The following is a 22,133-nucleotide window of genomic DNA, read 5'->3' as shown; positions in this document are numbered from 1 at the left end:
TCCAATGTAATGATAAGGGGGATTCCCATGTCAGTGGATCAGCTACACTTTAGCACTTCCAAGAGTGCTATTGGGCAAGACCTGAGGGGCCGGAAAAAAACCCCATACTTGACATAGGTACTGATCCTAGTCAAGAAGGGCTGCTGCTGCCTCTTTAAAAGATAAAAGGGTCCAATGGAATCATATTGCCACCAATGAGTTGATTTGGCTCTTCTCTAGCAATGGTGATATATTGGGCTGTCCCAGGAAAGGGACGAGACAACTCCCTTCACCCAAAGGTAGTTTTTGGAGGATATCTTTGGTCCTGGTAGCTAAAGAAACTAACGTCTCAGTCTTGAAGGGTATTCTGAACAGCACCCACTACATGCAGAAAATGAATCCAAGTTGTCCTAAGTGATAAGAAAAAGGAAAGGGGAATTTATTTTTTGTTATTGCAAGCCCTTTTTTCCTGGTTTGTGCTCTTGCATTCCTGTTTTTTTTTTTTTTTTTTAATCATTAGTGCATTTTAATTATAAGGGAAAGGGGTATTTACTGGAAAACTTTTGAGGTAGTTCGTGGAATCCAAACGTGTTGAGCATCTCAAAAAATGCAGGAAGCAGGCTGGCTCTAGGGACTTCAATGAGCAAGTACTGCTGGTAATTTGATTCATCTTCATGAACTACTAATGTTGACTTGAATTTCTCATTCTCAATTTTGACTTCCTAGGATACAAAAGTCTTTTGGCCCAGCTTAGACAGGTGTCTTTCTTCAGAAAATCAATATGGTTAGTTAGGTAGAATCATATTTCAGAGAGATGGACTCAGAGAATCCATTCTATATAAGGAGTCTGTACCCAGACGAGGTGGATTCACTCTGGAGCTGGTAGTCAGCTCAAAATATATTTATTCACCTTTTTTCTTTCTTTCTTCATAAAGACATTACTTTTTCAGGTTTTTGCAGTCATTTTTTTTTCAGAAAAAAAAATATTGTAATTTCTGATAGCTTTGGTGTTATATAAACTAAATTACTATATAACCTATCAAAATGAAGGTGCTCATAGCCCAGTCCTGCATGAATTGCAGTTCAAGAAATACTTTCTGTAGCTAGAGATTTATCTCTAACTGGATTAATTAGAAACATTTCAAATACTTTCTACTGTTAATGTTGAAAAATATACACACTGAGGGGAAAGTAAATTACATTATATAGTAAAACTCACCAAACCCCTTTGGAGAAAGATTTGTTAATACTATTTTTGAAGATGTCACAAAAAGTGTAGTCATAATGTTACCAATGTCCAACTTTCTCTTTCAACATCTCTCTATGGTGAATGGATTATGTTGACAAGACCGGTACATAGGTTTCCACTCTGCAACCACACCTGTCATAGTTTGTTATATTAATAGTCCCCAATAATTACATCTCCCTGTATCCATACCTTAGGGTTATCTCCCTTCACACACTTCATCTCCCTTCACATTCTGGGCTTATTCTGTGATTTTCTTTGGCTAGTGGGACATTGGCAATCATGACACAAAGCAAGTGTGCATGGAAGCTTGCTTCTCTTGTCACTTTTTCAAGCCAGCTGATATGAGGAATCCTGGTTTAGCCTATTGTTATACATAGCCCAGTTGACAGCCAGCCCCAATTGTCAGTTATATGTGTAAGGACATTTTAGATTACCTAGCCTCAGCTAGACTATAGATTGAACTCAGGAAAGATCTGCAGACGTCCCAATCTGAGCAGTAAGCAAATTAAATGGTAGTGGTTTTATGTTACAAGTTTTAGAATGGTTTTTAATGGTGAAATAGACAATTGGATACTTTTTGCCTTTGATTTAGCATTTTCTTTTACTGATGAGTAGTCTATTTCATCATTCCTTGAATGTGGCTGTGGGACTTGCTATAAGGGAGAAAACGTGGTCAGGAGTGGAAAATTCAGGTAGAAATCAGACTTGTTTAACAAGGGGAGCTTAGCAAATATGATGCAAATAGGGATTTGAAAATGTACTTGTGTGCTTTTGCTTTCTTTCATGTTTCTCTGACTTTGCAGAGAGAAGGGCTAACTTGCAGGAGAAGAGATTCAATTCTGAATGGCTCCAGTTCTGGGCCATCAAGATCAGCTGATTTGCAGCATATGGCCAGGTAGGTGAGTGGGACCAGCCAAGTCTAGAACTGCCAAGCCAGCAACCTCAGTTCAAACTGGTAACTTACAGACTTACAAACTAAATAAATGTCTATTGTTTAAAGCCATTAATTTTGGGGTAAATGTTTTGCAGCATTATTGTGATAACAGATAAGTAATGGATCTCTCGCTTAATGTCATGCATTTATAGCAGCTGCTAAAACAGTCTCATCTATCCAAATCTTTCCATATAATTCTCTCACTGCTGTAACATTCTCAGTGCATATTTTATTCTCTTTTCTCAAGCCCACTTTTGTGATGCAGCTTTAAACTCTGTTCCCAAGGGACCTCTACCATCACTTCAGATCTGGTGAACTTTATAAGTTCAAGATTTTGTGTTATTATTTCTGCTATTATTTCTCTCTGTTATGATTATGATAAAGCTCAGATTTTTGTTAATTTTTATTTTTTTTTTGTGGTGCTGGAGAGACTTAGAGCCTCCTGCATGCTAAGTATGTGCTCTACTACTAAGCTACATCTCCAACCCCAAATTCAGGATTTTTGAATAATTGATGTATGAAAACCACATTTGTTGGAACTGACCCAATCAATTCTAATGCTCCTTGATAGCTGGCTCACTGTAGCACAACCTCTAACAGAAACAAAATGCAATATTTCTTCCCATTTTGATATTTAGCCATAAATTTTACTTGCAAATTCTTGCTATTTTATAGCCTGTTATACAAGCTTTTATGAACAGGGAAATAGTCTATCAGGGAAATAGAGAGGTATTTTTTTGATTTGTAAAATAAACTTGAACATTGGGGCCTGTACATTCTCTCTGAGTTCTCCAGCATTATCAACTGCAAATATCTGCTACCTTTTCTGCATTTTCATTGGGGTATGCCAATCATGACTGAAATGACTTCCCCTGAGATGGTACCATGTGGAAATTTCTCTACTTACGATATCAGTCTGGTCTGCATCAGTGTTGAGGCTACTTTGACCAATCAAAATGCCTATAGCAGCCATCAAGTTTCCAGGGGATTAGATTAGCAAAACAGAAATATAAATTTGAACTAGTCCAGTTATGCCTGATTTTTGTATTGCTAAATATAATTCTAATTTCTTGAAAGTAATAGCTATGTTTTGAGACCAAATTAAAAAGTAATATTCAGTGTACAACTTTATGAGTGAACTTTTTATACTCTCTAAATTTTAGTAAATTCATATAATGCTGCATGTAAACTAAATTCCAATTCAGCTTTATCTCAGTGACTCTTGGGTTTACAAGCATTATTCTAAGAACTTACTACAAAATTATTCACTGCAGATAAATGATTATTAACTTGAAAAGTGGATCACTAATTGTAGGGATATCTCTTTCCTTCAATTCAGAATATAATGTGTCATATGCTACATGTTATTTAATATATCTTTTTATGATAAATATCATTATCTTTGGGTAAAACAATTTCACTGTCTATAAGAAGTCCTTAATTCTCTAAGATATAAATGTATAAAAGGCTGTCACAATTATCACTTAATTTATGGAGCAATATAGTCTATTACAGTTACCTTAATAGAACTTAAGATAGGTTGGATCATTAACAGTATTGAAAGGAATTATACATTTAATGTATAAAATATACTACACGGGCTAGGGATATAGCTCAGTTGGTAGAGTGCTTACCTTGCAAGCACAAGGCCCTGGGTTCAGTCCCCAGCACTGCCAAAGGGAAAAAAAAAAAGAATGAGGTTCTGGGCTGGGGAGATACCTCAGTTGGTAGAGTACTTGCCTCGCAAGCATAAGGCCCTGGGTTCCATCCCCAGCACCACAAAACAAACAAACAAACAAAAAAAAAAAAACCAAAAAATAAAATAAAATAAAATAAAATATACCACAGTGTCCTGTAGAATTTTTAAAGACTTTTTTCTGATTCTTGATAACAATTAAACTATAATGGATAATGTTTAACTAGAATGAGCAGGATAATTTTATACCTAGCATATCTTTGTTTATTTAAGGTGATCCAAACTATATGTCTAGAAAAGGATGTTTTGCTTTGTTTAAATGATGGGATGAAGACTAATTGCAATGCAATGACATTTTCTTACCTTTCCTGCCTTGTCCATACTGTCTTTTCTCTTGAAATTGACCTTCATTTCTCAGTGGTTACTTTCCTCACAAGAGGTTTGGGGGGGTTGAGTAAATAAATGCTTAAATACATCAAGGGAGTAGCTTTTAAACAAGATCTTTGTAATTCAAATAATCACCCCCTAATGTTTTATAAGAGTGTTTGAAGGAAGCTTGCTGTTATACTGTTACGCTCTCTTACTATGGGGTAAGAGTACTTTCCCCCAAAGAAAATGTGGACACGTGTCATAATGTATAATACATGGTTTGAAATAAAGAGCACTTAGAGGGAGACAAAATAAAGTCCAAGGACCCAGGCACACAAAGTTCAATAATATTGAAGGGTTTCTAGTGAGAATTAATGTTTAGAAGATTCTGTAGCATGTTAATTTAATAAGAGGAAGCTTAAGCCGACAGGGACAGCAAAAAAGAATCATATTGATGTAAATAAGAAAAAAAGGACAAGTTCTTTCCTGAACAGGGTGAGTTAAATATTAAAAAATAAAATGAAGCAAGAGGGTAGGATTTGGTAAAGTATTCTTGAGTCCATTCCCCACGTTTTAAAAAATAACTTTTCTCCCAAGGGGACTATGTCTTATTGAGCCATATTAAATGTCAAGTGCTGCAACAAACGGTGATGGCCTTTCACTGCTCTCAACACCTATTTATGCTGAGCATACAGAGGGATTCTCTGATTAGAAGTCATTGACAGAGAAGATCAGCATGGTTTCTTTTGAACAGCCATAAATAGCTGAAGACCTGCCGTACTCATAAAATTAAAATTCCTAAGTTTCTAAGCAAAGGAAATATCATTTTCTACAAGTAAAAAAATATATACATACAGATTTGGCCATATGTTTAAATATACCATACATTTAAATCTTGAGTAATCAGTTCATATTCTTTTATTTAATATTCAATTTAACATTTAAGACCACTGGATCAGATTTTGGAGGATCAAATGTCCTCTCTTGTTCTTTGGAGATTACATTTCTTTCCTGTTACTTGTGAGAACCACAGCATTATTATAACATCTTCAAATGGAAGGGCCTTCAATTATGCTTGCTTTGCCTATGTGAGTGGCAGAGTCACTGCTGGACCCAGTCTCCATTTTGACATTTTGGGACATGGTGAATGTGGGGATCTCTGAGGAAGTCATGAAGTTCTGTTATCTAGTGAGGGTGGAGGCAGGAAGAAGGGGTGACTTTTTAGAGGAAGATAATGTTGATAAAGGGATTGCTGGTTAGGTGAGTAACATAAAAGCAGTTTTAGTACTAGTGATTTCTCCATTTGTATAGATAAAGAACCAGGCTCAAGGAAGTTAAATATCTACCAACTCCCATCTTTCATATTCTTTTTGCCTTTTCATTTTCCATGTCCAAGAAACATAATTTTATTTATTTATTTTAATGTTTTTATTAGTGCATTATAATTATACATAATAGAAGTTGTTACATATTTATACATTCACCCACAACATAATAATATAATTTGGTCAAATACATTCCCCCTCTTTCTTCCTCTCTTTCCTCCACCTAGTCTCCTTCCTGTATTCTACTGATTTCCCTTCTATTTTTATGAGTTTTCCTCCTGCCAGCCCGGCCTCTACTTTTTTCTCTCGAACTTCCACGTTTGCAAGAAAAAATGACTCCTAACTTTCTGAGTTTTGCTTATTTTACTTAACACAATATTCTCAAGTTCTATCCATTTTTCTGTGTCATAATTTCATTCTTCTTTATGGCTGAATAAAACTCCATTATGTATATATACCACATTTTCTTTATCCATTAATCTGTTGATAGACACCTAGGACAGTTCCATAGCTTGACTATCATGAATTGTGCTGCTATAAACAGGGGTATGCATTTATCACTGTAGTATGATGACTTTAATTCCTTAGAATAAATACCAAAGAGTGGTATAGCTGTGCCTTATGGTGATTCCATTCCAAGTCTTTTGAGGAACCTCCATAATGATTTCCATAGTGGTTGTACTAATTTACAATCCCAACAGTGTAAACATGTTCCTTAGGAAATTAATTTTAATACAAATGTCTTCCAATGAAAACATCTATCATTTATTATTTAATAGACACAAGATTTGAGTCTTTCTGATTCTGCTTTTTACCAGTTGCGTAAATTTAATCAAGCTACTAAGTTTCTCTGGACTTGTTTTTCATTTGTAAAATGATCAGGATATTAGACCAATCTCTTTAAATATTTAGATTCTGGTTCCCTACTATGTGTACTGAACATGTTATATTACTGAACATGTTACATCTGAGAAGGATTTACTGTGCATCTTCCTGTTAGTATGTGATGAAGAAATCTTTGCATGGCTCACAGTACTGGTTAAAATATCAACTATGAAATATTTGACTTTCTTGAACAAGAATGTTGAATTTTATGGATGTTCAATGCATATGGGTAATTATGGAAGACTCTTTTTGACTAGTCTTTTCTTTCCTATGTCACAAAGCTCTCCTTCCCCTGTGGACATCTGGAAAATGGAAGAGGGTAAAGTTAGGCTGAACTCATTGTAGAAAAGAGTTTGAAATTCAAATGTGTTTAGCAATTAGGCAGAGGTGGTCCTCAGCCTCTGGTGGTAAGAACTTCCCTTCTCATTCTCTATTTTTAAAAATGTAAAATTTAAAAAAATCTCTATTTTTTAAATTTGTGACAGAGTTGTATTTCTGATTCTGAGTCTGGGGTCTTTTTGCTTCTCATAACAGAGAAGGAAAAGTCACAATTCTTGTCCTCGAAGACAACACACCTAGATTGTGATACTACATAGAGAGGTATGTTGTTGTGCTTTAGCTGTTTTCAGTGTTGCAATTATCCTGGGCAAAAAGACCTGAATGACATTTTGGGACATGGTAAATGTGGGGATCTGTAAGGAAGTTCTGTTATCTGGTGAGGTTGGAGGCAGGAAGAAGGGGTGACTTTTTAGAGAAAGATAATGTTGAAAAAAGAATTCCTGATTAGGTGAGTACCATTGAAACATACTTAGTACTAGTTGATTTCTCCATTAGTATAGATAAAGAACCAGGCTCAAGGAAGTTAAATATCTACAAAAAGTCACATAATTGGTAGCTAGCAGCAGATCAAAAATTTAAATTCATGTTTCTATATTTTCATAACACATTATTTTCCTATCCTTTATCAAAATCCCTTGGTGCCAGGTGTATTTTGAATATCAGAATTTAGAAGGCAATAGAGTGCAAATATCATGTTTTATATAAACAGTCCCAGCAAGGTCTGGGGCTCCCTGTAATCAAACAGGTTCATATTTTGGCCAAGAAACATGAATATTCACCTAAACTAGAATAAATGAAGTCTATAAATAGCCACATACTAGTTCAGGTCAGGTTTTGCATCAAATAATTTAGGTCAGTTCAGTTTTATTGCCAAAAAATCTTTTAGACTTTAGAGTCTTCAGGATTTGGGATTTTCAGAATTGGGTACTTCATTGTTTTTGTTTACTTATTTTTTGTGGTGATGGGTATTGAACCCAGGCCCTCATATGCTAGGCAAGTGTTCTTCCCAGCCCTTTGTGCTAGATTATCAGCCTGCCTATCTCTTTGAATTTTGTTCTGGATTATCAGCCTGCCTATCTCTTTGGGAAGTTTAGAGTGGGTCTTGGAAACAAAAGCTGAGTTTTTTGACAGAGGAAACTGTCTCTCCCTGAGACCTCTATGTAGTCCTCCTGGGCTATCTATCCCAACTATCACTGAGCATTGGGGCTGCGGCTCTCACTGTGTGGGTTATAAGGCCCAGGAGCTCTGCCCTGAGCAACCAAAGCTGAGGACAGTCAGAACCAAGTAGTGTTCCACCCCAGGAGAGCCTCTGGCAGCAATGCTCCTCTGTCCCTTTAACCTCCTTTGTGCCAAAAGTTTACAGAACTTTTCAATGATATCATACTTTTCCGTTGTATTTGGGAGGTCATTGAAAAATGTAGGATTTATTCTGTATAAATTCACATTGCAGGCAAATTCAATGAAGCATATCTAAGTTGAAAAGTGATGGATATCTACAGTTAATGAGCTAAAGCTGTGTTATGCTAAGGTTATTTGAAAACAGAAGGAGATTAGAAGTGGAAGTGACAGTGTTCTCTTACCACCCCCTCACATAGGCCAGGCTACTGAGACTGAGAAATGATACTTGAAATATTTTAAAACTAATGTCTAGTCATTTCTTTTCATGTAGTATCTGAAATATAACTGTATTGTGACCTTTTTTTGTTATTGTTCTATAACTTCTATTGGTATACATATCAACACAGTATAAACACTCTCTAAACTGCAATTGAATATAAGCTTAATGGTATGAAGACATTAAGAATTCATGCCATGGCAGTAGTCTGAAATACAGAGGTACATTATATTGTACCCAAAATAAATTTGACCTTGGCGCTTCGCATGCATTAATCACTTTCTTCTGGGCACAATAGCAGAGCACTAACTGGATATGAATAATGGATGCAAAAATTTTTGATTAATTTTTAGCTCTTTAGTCATTGTATGAACATAAATGAGGTTAAATTAGGATTCTGACTGTGTTTCAGGTGTCCAGATTGCCAGGTATTTGTAATTTAATTGGTCTGAAGATTTTTTTTCTCAAGAACTAACTGAATAACTATTATAAGAAAAGCAAGACTGAAGGGACTTACATGGTGCCCTTAGGTGTTCTATTCTTATCTTTGTAGTCTAATTCACATCGATCAGTTTGAGTGAAACAAGCTGATAAGCTAGACTCTAACAAAGCACAAGGGATAAAGTAGTAAATCTGTACAAAGATAGATGAGAGTAAATTCCCAAAAATAAGAATCATTAAAGATGTCTTATGATGGATCTAATCTGATGATGAAGTTTTAAAATAAAGTCTTTTCCATAAATTGACTGAAAGTATATATGCTAAAAGTTCATACTGTCTTATGGCTGGATAATGACCAGTGTCTTCTAAGATTTAGCACATAATTTGAACTTAATTTTACTGTTTAAAACTATTAGATTAATTTTGTCTAATATATATAGTTTCAATTATGGGGCCTAAAATACCTTAATATTCTGTGATTATGTCATGTGTAGAGGCTTCATCATCTGCCCCAGTATCTCTGTAGAATGTGGTAAAGGGAGATGAATTCAAATACATGAATGAAAATAAAAGAGCTAAGTCAATTTCTGTGATGGAAAACCAATATATTCATATTAATGTTCAGCGGTTGGTTTAGCTATGATTGCAGTGTTACTTTCCCTACTAAAGAAAGTTTGATCATATGGAAATGATCAAAGGATGTTTACACATAAATTATATTTTCCTTCTTGCTACCAAGATAGCTATTTTCAAATTCCCCTAAAAGGCTCTTTTTGGCTGCATCTTCTTTCTTTATGAGGATGATTTTTGTTAAAATAAAATCAGCATGAGACAAATCTTCAATCATATACAAGTATGTGACTAAGGTTTGTATTTTGCATTAAAATTAGAGCCTTGAGCTAGCTCAGAACTGTGTATAATTAGGCCGTATTTCAGTTTTCTCAGAAACACTTTCTCCTGAAGGAAAGCAGGGTACTATTGCCTTAGGATGGTTTTAATACCATGCCTGTAACTACTGTTCATGTGAGTCTAATAGAAAAGATTTTTTCTTAATTATTATGGAATGAAGATATCGTGTGTTCAGTGTTATTTTCAATTTGGGGCTACACATCGTGATTATCAGGACATTTATTAAATTCCACATGGTCAATTAAACACTGTTGATTCCTAACCCAATTACTTAAAAAAAAAAACAAAACAAAACACAAAAATCATAAGTGTGTAATAGATGATACAGATTTTGGTGAAAATACCGTACTTGCTTGAAAAGGAATAGTTGGGGTGATTTACTATGTATTTTATTAATGTCATTGGTGGATGAAACAAAATTACAGTCTTCTCTATGAGATGATATACCAAGCAGATTGGGAAAATTAATTCAGCTGCAGAGGCTGCCTGTCAAGAGAAATGAGTAAATGGTTGTCTTGAATAAAGTTTTGAATGGAGACTATTTCATATACTTTGAATATGTGCATTGATTGTTAAGGCTTGCTGGAAGAAAGGGTTTCTTCCTTAGGGACTTAATCTACACAATAACCAGTTTCAGAATGGCAATCACATATTCTATTCATGAGTAGGTCACACCACTTTCCAGTGAAAAATCTTATAAATTTAGTTTGTTTAAATGATACCACACATGACACTACCACATTTTTGTGAAATCCTAAAATGTACAATCAAGCTGGGCATTTTGCAATGGGATTAGAGATTTTCAATATCTTATGTAAGCTTTGTTTAGAATGTCCACTTGGGATGTAGGTGTTACTTGTCTAGACCTTAACTCCCATGATATGGCCATGACAGTAAAATGGGAGGAAAATAAAAAAAGAAAGAGCGAAATGTTATCAAGGGCAAGAATACTTTTATTATCTGTCTAGTTTTTTCTTTTTTATATGCCATTATAGTAACTTGTTTTCAACATTTAATTATATTTGTCTAAGATTGCTTTATTCATTCATTTCCACAACGAGTGAATTACTGGAACAGAGCACATTCAGTCACCAAGCTGGAGGTTTCTTTTCCAGGAGTATAATGAAAACCCTTGGATTTTCTTTTTCTTTGCTGGCAAATCCCCTTAATATGTATATATTGCTCCAAGGGTAATAGTATTTCTTCTATTTCTAAAATTTTGGGAATCCTCATAACATTCCCTATAAATTGTTAATAGAGATTAGAAGTCATCTTCAATAAACTAATAAACTAGTAGCATTACAATTCTGGATCACATTTTGAAAGATAGGATAAAGAATATTCTAGATCCATCCAGATGAGACCAGAGTTCTAGAACTTGTGAGAGCAAATTGTAAAGTGAGCCATACATAGTTCTTCAGGGAGAAAGTCTTTAAATTTTTCAAAGAACTATGCTTAAGTAAAACTTTTGACAGTGATCAGTGAGAAAGATCTGGGGCTGACAAAGTTCAGGGCCATATTTCTTGGATTGTTGAATTCAGAAAAATAGTTTTCCAAGATACCAGCTGAAATGTCTTCCATAGGCTTAGTTATGACAATCATGCCACAGATAATTAAATCCCAGAATCTGTTTCATTAACTATCTTAATTGCCAGAACCAGATCCTTACACTAGAATATACACTAGAATATCATGCTACAGAAGACTGTAGCATGATTCAAATTATGTAAGATTTTAGGCATCTTCTGCCTTCTTTTGATGATGGTGATGGTTTTGCTTCTCCTTGTCTCTGTCAAACAGTAACTAATAGGGTGAGCCTCATTTACACTCAAGCATAGAGCAGATATTTATTTTTCCATTCAATATTTTTAAAAACAAACTATGTGTACAGTTATGTCACTGAACATTTCCCTGCCTTAGGATCTTACAGTGGGAAAGACCATACAAATAAAGAAGTACTTAACACGAGATGGTGATAAGTTCCATCAAGAAAGATCAGGCAGGATAAAGGGTAAAGGAACACATAGGCAAGATAGGGAGGACTCCTATTTTATTTAAGGTGGTCTGGGAAGGCCTCACCAATTCAGTGAGATCTAAGTAGAGATCAGAAGGGAGTGAGTCTTGTGTCTCTCTCAGGGAAGAGCACTTCAAGTAGCAGGAGTAGAAAATGCCAAAGTGATGGGGTTGGGGCACACCAGTAGTGTTCAAAACAAACAGGCTAGTGTGGCAGACTGACAACTGGGAGAAGTGGCACTATATGAGTTCAGAGTGATAACAGGAAGCCAGAAGGTGTAGGTAGTTACTTACAGGATTTAAGAAGTAGAGGCTTGGCATGTTGGCACATGCCTATAATACCAGAGACTTGGGAGGCTGAAGCAGGAGGATTGCAAGCCTCAGCAACTTAGTGAGATCCTGTCTCAAAATAAAAATTTTAAACAAGGTCTAGGGATGTAGCTCAATGGTGCTCCTACCAAAAATAAATAATTAAGTAAATAAATAAATAAATAATAATAAAATTAGGGTCAAGGAGTGATATGATCTCATTTTTATTTTGAAAAATGGTCAATTGGCTATGAAAAGTCTACAGCAAGCATCCTATTTAATTGTGAAAGACCGAATGCTGTCCCCCTCAGATCAGGAACAAGGCAAAGATATCTGCTCTAATTATTTATATTCTACACTGTGCTGGAAGCCTAACCAGGCAAAAAGGCAAGATGAGGAAATAAAATGGTTATAATTGAAAAGAATTAAAATATTTATTTCTGAAGATATTTTTTATTTTATTCTTGTAATTTTATTAATAATGCATAAATGGCTAATGAACGGGCATTACCAACTTGACTGACCTAAATTAACTATCCTGTGGAAAAAATATTTTGTATATTATCCAAATTACCAATGATCATAAGCTGGTTAAAAATGTCCTAAGAAATCTACAAAACAACTAATAGAATAAATGAATTTAGCAAAGTTATAGTATAGTAGGTATGAATTTCTATATGCTAGCAAAAAACAATTGGAAAAGGAAGTAAACCATACAATTCCTAATAAAAAATAAAATTTAACAAGAGATTTGTAAAACCTTTACACATAAAACTGCAAAATGTTGTTGAGTGAAACTAAAGAAAACCTAAATAGAAAAGATATGTTCACAGATTAGCACACATATTTCAAAACAATATGTTGTATATGATAAATGTCTATAAATTTTGTCAATTAAAAGCAAGAAAAAATTTTAAAAAGACAATATAACACATCTCCAGTGAATCATAACTAACTTCTCAGAGAAATATGAACTTGAGTTAGGAGAAACAAATCCCTTTTTTTGGGAAACCAGAGCACTGGAGAAAATTCTCCTGAGGTTTAGAGATATCTGCATGACTACTCCTTATGTCAAAGGATTTTTCTTTCTGGAAGGAGAATCAAAAGGCTTACAATTGCTTACATGAAGTGGTGAGTTTTATAAAACTCTGGCCTTTAGCAAACATGTAATATTAAGTTCCATCACAAAGGTCAGTGCCTTCGAAGATGTACCATGAAACCAAATTGTCACATTTGAAGTTAGAAAAGAAAAACCTTCTGCTGAAGTCAGAGTTTAGAGCATCCCACATTTTAAAAAGGCAATATATTAGCCTCTCTAAATTAGAGTCTATTAATTTGTGGCATACTCCATCCCAATCTTCTACTTGCTGAAAAGTCTGAGATTCTCCAGCCGATATTTTATGTGAGTAACAGGTTTTATATATGGCTATTCCACACCTACTGAATCAGGAACAGTAATAGATAATTTGTGGCTTATATAGACATTCAGAATCATTATACTTCTGTGAGATATAGAGTGATTAATGAGTACTCCCAGATAGGAGAGTTAGAAATTGCCAACATTGGCCTGCTGCTCATTTCTTTCCTGCCTCCTTGCTTAAAATTTATATTTTCATCTTCTAGGACCACTTTGAGTAGGCTAGAGGGATATACTTACTATGGAAGAAAAAAAAGATATATAATGTGCTGACAGCATGACCTTGTTAATTATGCTAAAGAGAGAAACTCTAATCCTCTTCTCAAAACTAAAAGTGTGTGCGTGTGTGTGTGTTGTACCTATTGCCTAATTTTTAACAGGTCAATGAATAGCAATCTCATATAAAGTGCCTGCTCTGTTACATATTTGACTAATGGTTTATTCTGGAAGGAGTATGAGGACATTTTGACCAAGGTAGGATGCTAGCTTTTTACATTTGTAAAATTTTTCAGGTGATAACTATTGGATTATGCTCATTATAGGAGAACTTTTAAACTTTGCTCATTCATTTACCTTTGTCTTGGAGGACATTAAAAGTAATTTTCTGAGAAGAATCCTGGCTCTGCCACAGTGTGTTCCCTGTGCTCAGGGCAGAGGTGTTTTAAGTCAGGTGTTTTGATATCTACTATTTTTTTCTTTTTGAAGGAATAGAAATCCACTCAAATGAGCTCCCATGGAAGTGGGATTATAGGGTCTGTATTACTTTTCCCAGGCTGCTGTAACGTAGTATTACAGAGTGACTGAAATAACAGGAATGCATTTTCTTAGTGTTTGGGGGTTTCAATTCTTTTTTTCTTTTGGTACTGGGGATTGAACTCTGGGTCACTTAGCCACTGAGCCACATCCCCAGCCCTTTTTTGTATTTTATTTAGAAACAGGGTCTCACTGAGTTGCTTAGTACCTTGTTATGTTGCTGAGGCTGGCTTTGAACTCACCATCCTCCTGCCTCAGCCTCCTGATCCACTTGGATTATATGCATGTGCCACTGTACCCAGCATGGAGGTTTCAATTCTGAGATCAAGGGGGTCTGAGGTCTGGGAGGAAGAATTTGTTGTGTGTTCTCTTCTAGCTTCTGGTGTTTTTCTGGTACTCAACCTTTCCTTGGTTTGTAGAAGCATAACTCCGCCTCTATTTTTTGCATAGTACTGTGTGTGTGTGTGTGTGTGTGTGTGTGCGTGTGTGTCTGTCTGTGTCTCCAAATTTCTCTATTTTCTAAGGATACTAGCACATTGAATTAGGGGCCCCCTGTATGCCAGCATGCACTCATCTTAATTTTATCCGTAAGGACCCTATTTCTCTCATTTTGAGATACTGGAGGTTTAGACTTCAATGTGTGAATCTGGGGGTTGTGTATACTTCAATCCATAGCAGGTGTTTTTACAAAAAATCTTGAACAATATATAGCGGGCATCACAGAAACTGGAGTTGGTCAGGCAGCTCTTTGGAGTGTCTATCACTTTACCTCAAGTGTTGCATGGCGCCTGTCTTCTCTGCTGCTTTGTGCATGTAGTGTCTTTTTTTTTTTTTTTTTTTCTCTCTATCTCCAAATATGCTTCTTCTGCAAGGCCTTTGGTTTCTCTCCTCCATAACTTTGGCTTGTTATGATACTGTCTTTGGTTTCTGGGGTTACCATTCTGATAGTGCAGCTCCTTATAGCTAATTGATGGGGTCTCTGTGTCCCAGCCTGTGATTTGTCTGATTCAGGAGTCAGTATGGGGTTCAGTCAGCTGAAGCTGAGGAGGAATTGGATAAGATCACAGGCCAGGGGTTATGACATCCAGATGAAGTCAGATACTTTAAGAAGTTTTCAGGGGCAGGGCATGGAAAAAGAAATAATGTGATTAAAGATAGCCATACATTATATGATTCTCTTCCCACTAAAAAGAGAAATTTTATTTTAGTATGAGTCCTTTAAGAATTAGACATCAAGACAGCATCAGATATGCAAGGATTTTATTAGAAGCAATGCCTATGTTAAAGGAAAAAGGAGGAAGCCCGAGAAGGCTGGGAGAACCAGCAGACATCAATGTAAGGTGAGAGAGGGAAGGGTGGAACATCTCAGATATTTGTGTATCTATGACAAGAGTTGGGGGTCTTTGCATGAAATATGGCTGAAAGAAATGGGTCTTCACCATACTCGATCACCGGTAGGGCAATGTGGAGTTTAAAGTACTTGAACTCCTTGTTAAATGTATTCCCTGTAGTAGAAGGTCTGCAAGCTTATTTTCCCCTCCTCTTAAATCAGGAAGGAGTGTGTAACTGCTTTGACCAACAGAATATGGCAGAAGTGACATGGTTTCTTGGGCCAAGTTTTTAAGAAAATGGTAGATGTGAGGTGTTTTCCATAATCTTATGTATGAGACAATATAAGAATGTTCAGAGGTAAAATGATTAGATGATGAGGCTTGTAACCTCATCGGGGGATCATTCCACTGGTATGGATTAATTGGGTGGTAACTATAGGCAGGTAGGGTGTGGCAGGAGAAAGTAAGTCTCTGGGGGCATGACTTTGGGAAATATATTTTGTCCCTGGTGCTCTCTCCCCAGCCCCCTCTCCTTCTTTGTTGCCATGTCCTGAGCTGCTTTCCTTTTCTAAGCCCTTTCACCATGATGTCCTGCCTCACTTTGGATGCAGAACTATGTAGTCAACTGACCATGGTCTGGATCGTGAGTGAAAATAAACTTTTCCTCCTCTAAGTTGTTCTTGTCAGGTCTTTTGGTTACAGTGATGAAAAAGCTAACCAACACAGGCAGCTTCCATTTCCTTTCTTGGAATACTCTTTGAGATTACTGGGCCATCACAGAAGACATAACCATCTGAGACGGTTTTGCTAGAGAGTACGTGTAGGTGTTCTGGCTGACAGACCCCACTGAGCAGAAGAATCACCTGTGGAGAACTGCTTGAAGCCTTGATTTAGAGATCATGAGCTATGATAAAGTGGTTATTGTTTTAAGCTTCTAAGACCTGAAGTCAATTTGCTACACAGTACTAGCTATCCAGAACATCAAGCCTCTTATGTAGGTTATCCAGCATCAGATAAATTCCATCACAGGTGAGAGCTTCCATTTAGTCAGGCCCTCTTAGAGAAACAAACAAAAATGTAAAAACAGCGTGGTGTTTGAAGACTCACTTTTGAAACTTGAGTTCTGAAGACTGATTTTGTTATTATTCTTTGGGGATTCTTTCCTTGCAGTGCTGGGGATCCAACCCAGCGCTTTCCATGTACTAGGAAAGCAGCCTACTACTGAGCCTCATCCCATGCTTACCCTCTACCCTTTGGTGTTCTAATCAGTCCAGAGTGTCATACTGTTCACCTTGAGAAGACAATCAGAGGAGTCCTGTGGCCATTACTTGTAGACCTGTTTCACAACAGAGAGTTAAATAGGTTTTTCCTTCCTTTAGGATTCTGGCAATATCAAATGACTTGTTGGTAGGGCTTTGGTGGTAATAGAAGGCACTAGTGAAGGAGCTACTGTCTCTGAGTTCAAACACTGTTAGTGCAAAAAACCAACTAGTCCCCCCTTCCCTTGGGCTAAAGATCTGAATAGAAGTTTCTTAAAAAAGGTATACAAATAGCCAGTGGATATATGGAAAAAAAATGCTCAATGTCATTAATCACTAGGAAAATGCGAATCAAACCACAATGAAATACCACTTCATCCCACTTCGAATATATAGTATTAAAAAAACAAATAATGATGTGTTGGTGAGGATGTAAAGAAGCACACTTATACACTGTTGGTGGGTAAATAAATTAGGATAGCCACTATGGAAAACGCTGTGGAGCCTTCTTGCAAAGCTAGAAATAGAGCTACTATATGATCCAGCAATCCCACTACTGGGTGTGTATCCCAAGGAAATAAAATAAACAAGGTGAAAAGACACCTGTGCTTCAGGTTTCTTGAAGCACCATTCACAGTAGCCAGGATATGGAACCAACCTAAATGTCCATCAACCAGTGAATGGATAAAGAAAATGTGGTCTATGTACACAACAGAATACTATTCAGTCACAAAAAGAGTGAAATGCTGTTGGGAGAAATCCTAGTTCTTGGCTGGCAGCAGTGAATATCTCAAGTGTGTAAACTTGAGGGGAGGAGCGTTCCACTTCTCCTACTTAGGAAAGTAAACAACTGCCCTAAGATGACTCAGTGTTACCAAGGGAACCCATATAGAAACCTGGTGGTCTGATCCCCCCCTGGCACATTGTGATTGGGCAAGAGACCTATAAAATGTATGGCTGTTCCCACAATAAACGAGTTTGCAGGCTGTTTGCCACAGGCCTGCTTTCACCCAACTCCTGGAGTCTGGGGGTCTTGATTCCATGTCCTTACCAGCATCTAAGCTAGCCTGACACAAACTACAAAATGCTGTCCTTTGTAACAACATGGATGGAACTGGAGGTCATTATGTTAAGTGAAATAAACCAGGCACAGACAACATAATATGTTCTCACAAGTGAAACCTAAAAAAACTTGATCTCATAGAAATTGAAGAATAGTAGTTACCAGAGACTGGGGGGTGGGGGGAGGGGGCGGGGTGGGAGGAAAGGGAAATGGGGAGAGTTTGGTCAATGGATAAAATGTTACAGTTTGATAGGAGGATTAAGTTCTGGTGTACTTCATGCTGAGTACTAATTAATAGAAGAGAGACTCTTTTCAGTGCTGGCAATTTACCACAGAGCTGCACCACCAGCTCAGAGGAAGGGATTTTGAAAGTACTCATCATAAAGTACTCACTTTAAGGTGGTGGACATACTCATTACCTTGCGTTGATCACTACCCAGTACATACATGAATCAAAATGTCACATTGTGCCTCGTAAGTATGTACTCGTATTATGTGTCAGTCCGCAAAAAAACTAACTAAAAGCAATTCTGTTAGGAGAAATTCCAGCTCACTGCCATTTTGAGAGAAAGATGGAAGCAAACCTAAATAATAGCAGAATCTTCCTAGAGCCAAACTGAGAAAGAAGATAGAAAAACTAAAACAAGAAGTCGGATAAGTAGGAAGTGCCAGAAACAGGGTCACACTCAGGAATGTTAACATTCTTCTGTGAATGTTAGAACTTGAGCATTGAGTAGCTCCTCTCCCGAAGTCGGATTGGACTGATGAGTGGGTGACCTCTGACCAACAGCCCCATCTAACCTGTGTCGTAAAGGTGGTGAGGCTGACTCCAAATCTACATCTGTTAGAGACCGTGGGTTCTAGAATATACAGTTTCTCACAAAAATAATGGATGATAAATATATTTAAGAAAGCTGCACAGATCATCAAGGATGAAATGTGGAATAGAGGGGGGGTGGGAATTAATGCCATCCTGGCTGCCTGAACTGCCAAAGACTAAGGATTAGGAGGAGATCTACTATGGAGAAGGGAGGCCTGAAAGCTGGAGACCCAGGCTGCAGGCTTTACAATGAACCCTTTCCTCCATTTCTGTTGTCTCAGCTCTGACTTTTGACAGCTGTCATGAAAACATAATGAGGAAAAATATGACTCATGTATAAATGGAAAAGTTTTTATATTTAACATAATCAAAAATGAAATTATTAGAAACATACTATTGAAAATGGTTCTGAATACAGGTTAAAAAAGTTGTAAGGCTCATTTAAAAATGAAATAACAAAACCATGAATGATTTGAAATTCCAAAAAGTTAAAAATAAAAAAGTAGGCTAATGTTAAGAGTTAAAATGTCAAACAAAGGGATGGATAGTTGTAAAAATAATTAAGGAATGAGAAAATTAAAATACAAATATTTCATTTAAAAATTATGGAGCAAATTTAATGTAAAAAAGTCAAGAGATTTTTAAAAAGTAGAACTGAGTACCTTAAACACAGAATAATTAGGACATAAAGTGGGAGAAAATCAATCAGCGTACACCAGCAAAATACTACCTGGAATAATGCTACTCTTTAGACCTATAAAATGAAATAAAGCCTAAAAAAAGAAAGGAAAAACCACAAAGAAATTATTAATCACGTTAAGGGAAACAGGATGATGGAGGTAAGTGGTGAATGTCTGATCAAGTATTCCAGGTTGGAATTAATTCCTGTGGTTCCTGTCCCCACCATCCCCAGAGTGTGGTGAGGGACCAGAACCCCTACACGGAGAGCAGAGAACAACTGAGAGGGAACATGTCCTCCTGTGCCCAGCATGGCGGCACATCAGTGAGGCCAGGAGGTCTGCCAGTTAGAACTCTCGGGCAGTGCGGCTCTGAACTGGGCTCAGTGCCCAGAGCAGGTTAGGTACTTGGCAGCAATCCATGTTTTGGTTTTATGTTAACAAACTACTTTTTATATTTTAAATTTTATTCAAATATACCGTTTGCAGTTATGGTTAAAAAAAAAAAAAGCCCAAATATATAATTATCACTTGGAAGCATTTTAAAATCTGGTACAAGGTGTTCGCCATTATTATCTTTTTTGGGGAAAATGTGCCACTACTTTTTCCCCATTCTTTTTGAAAAGCTTCACAAACAGTTTTTTAATTTTTACAAAGTAACTTATGAGGTTTTTTGACTCCAGCTTTTGTCAGATACTACATATTAATCATAGACAAACTACTTGACCTCTTTTATCCTCAATTTCCTTGTCTGTAAAGTGAGGATTAGCATAGAATTTGTCTCATAAGGTTAGCAATTAAGCCACAAATGCAGCTAAAGTCCTTTCTGTAACAACTGCCACATACTAAGCAACAAATGCTATTTATTATTGCCATTAGTTTGTTATATATAGCAACCAGGGATATTGACATTCTCTGCTTGACATTTTCATCCAGAAATATTGTATATGGTTACAACTATTCCTCTTTTGTTCTGTTATTATATTAAGAAATTCCAAACCCTAATGACCTAAATTAGATGAATATTCTATCATTTAAATTTGTTGACCTGTATTATCAGGGAAATTAATTCTGTTTCTCAATTATTCTAGCCAGGTATCATTTTATAAAGAGATGCAATTAAGTTTGGTGGCTTTATCTTATAGTGTGGAACCTTAGTGGATTATTGTCTCTAATAATAGTTTCATTATTTTTTATTCTTTTGTCTTTCCATATACATATTCATACCATCAGCTAATATGACTCATTTATATCTCCATTCATTTTTTTTTTTTTTTTTTTTTTTTTTTTAGTACTGAGAATTGAGCCCAAGGGCACTGTTCCATTGAGCTATACCCTTTTTATTTTTTTTAGACAAGATCTTACTAAATGCCCAGGCTGGCCTTGAACTTGTGATCCTTCTGCCTCAACCTCAAAACGTGTAGCTGTGATTACAGGCATGTGCCACCACACCTGTCTGTATCTTCATTCTTAGGTTTGTACTCTTACTTCTTTTTCTGCTTGAATAATATTGCTAATGTTAATACATGAACTGTCAATATTATATGTATCAAGTAGAAGTAGAAGTGCAAAAATGGGAGCTTCTATTGTCATTTTTTAAAGGGAATGACTCCAATAAATGTCTATTAAATACATCAACACATATTCTTAGATATTTATACCCTTTGAGGGTCAGTTAAGAAATTCTCAATAACTTTAGCTTAGACTTAAAAACAAATATTGGATTTTGTCAAATGTGTCCTGGATATTTATTGAATAGCTTGAAAGAATCTATTTTTTTCTCCTTGTTAATGTGGTGAATTATTTTCTTTGTGCTGCATCAGTTTGAAATCAGTTTGAATAAATATTCAGAATTTTTTATAATACTTTTGCAATTGAGATTGGTCCACTAAACCTTTTCTGGTATTTTCTTTTCACGTTTTAGAATTAGTTTTTGTATCATAGAAAAGTTTGCACTTTTAAGTTGTAAATAATTCTGGACCATTATTGTTATTATATATGTACTGTTTTTAGATTAAAGAAACTTTTTTAGTTGTAAATGGACACAATACTTTCCCTTTGTTTATTTTTATGTGGTGCTGAGAATTGAACTCAGTGCCTCACGCATGCTAGGCAAGTGCTCTACCACTGAGCTACAATCCCAGCCCCCTATTTTTCAAATTTTAACAAAGTTTTGCAATGAATCTATGGCAATGGAATATTCATGTAGTAAACACTGATATTTTTGTTTCATTGATTTTATTAGTGTGAACCTTTTTGCTATATATGTTTTTGTAAATTGTTTTCAACGCTTCTTGGTTCTCCACTTTGAATCAATATTATAGTTGAGAATATTTGTCACAATTTTAATGATTTTTAAAAAACATCATTTTTAAAACTTGACTTAGGGTTGACCAATTTTGTCACATTTTTTGGTTGGGTAATGAGCTACCAATACACAGGATTGGATTGGAAAGTCAGACCCACATTAGTCAAGACCTCACCTAGTAACACATTTTACTAAATAAGGTCAAGGATACAGGCAGGCAACAGGTTCAGATGTAACAAAAAGTCCTTCCCATGCTGGATATGTCCCTGTGGCTGTGAATAAGGTTTGCATGCAAGGTTATAGAAATAGCTCCCACAGTGGGAACATTTCAGTTGTGAAACTTCTCCATTTATAACCTGGGAATTGAATAGTGTGCATGACATGAGTCATATCCTGTGGACCCTGGATTCTGTTAACTATGGGTAATCCATAGCCAGAGGTT

At 36.1% G+C, this 22,133-nt stretch overlaps 1 long non-coding RNA gene across 1 annotated transcript in view; it reads left to right on the top strand.

Moving 5' to 3' along the window:
* The window catches only part of LOC306662026, a 219,949-nt gene that overhangs the window by 185,458 nt on the left and 12,358 nt on the right, over positions 1–22,133 (top strand). The window contains exon 4 of the long non-coding RNA XR_013764029.1: positions 2,032–2,123. This is a non-coding gene — a long non-coding RNA (uncharacterized lncRNA). The remainder of the gene's footprint in view (positions 1–2,031; positions 2,124–22,133) is intronic.

This window comes from Sciurus vulgaris, assembly GCF_902686455.1.
Source record: "Sciurus vulgaris genome assembly, chromosome: 5".
Taxonomy (NCBI): Eukaryota; Metazoa; Chordata; class Mammalia; order Rodentia; family Sciuridae; genus Sciurus; species Sciurus vulgaris.
This window is presented reverse-complemented; position numbering and strand designations above follow the sequence as displayed.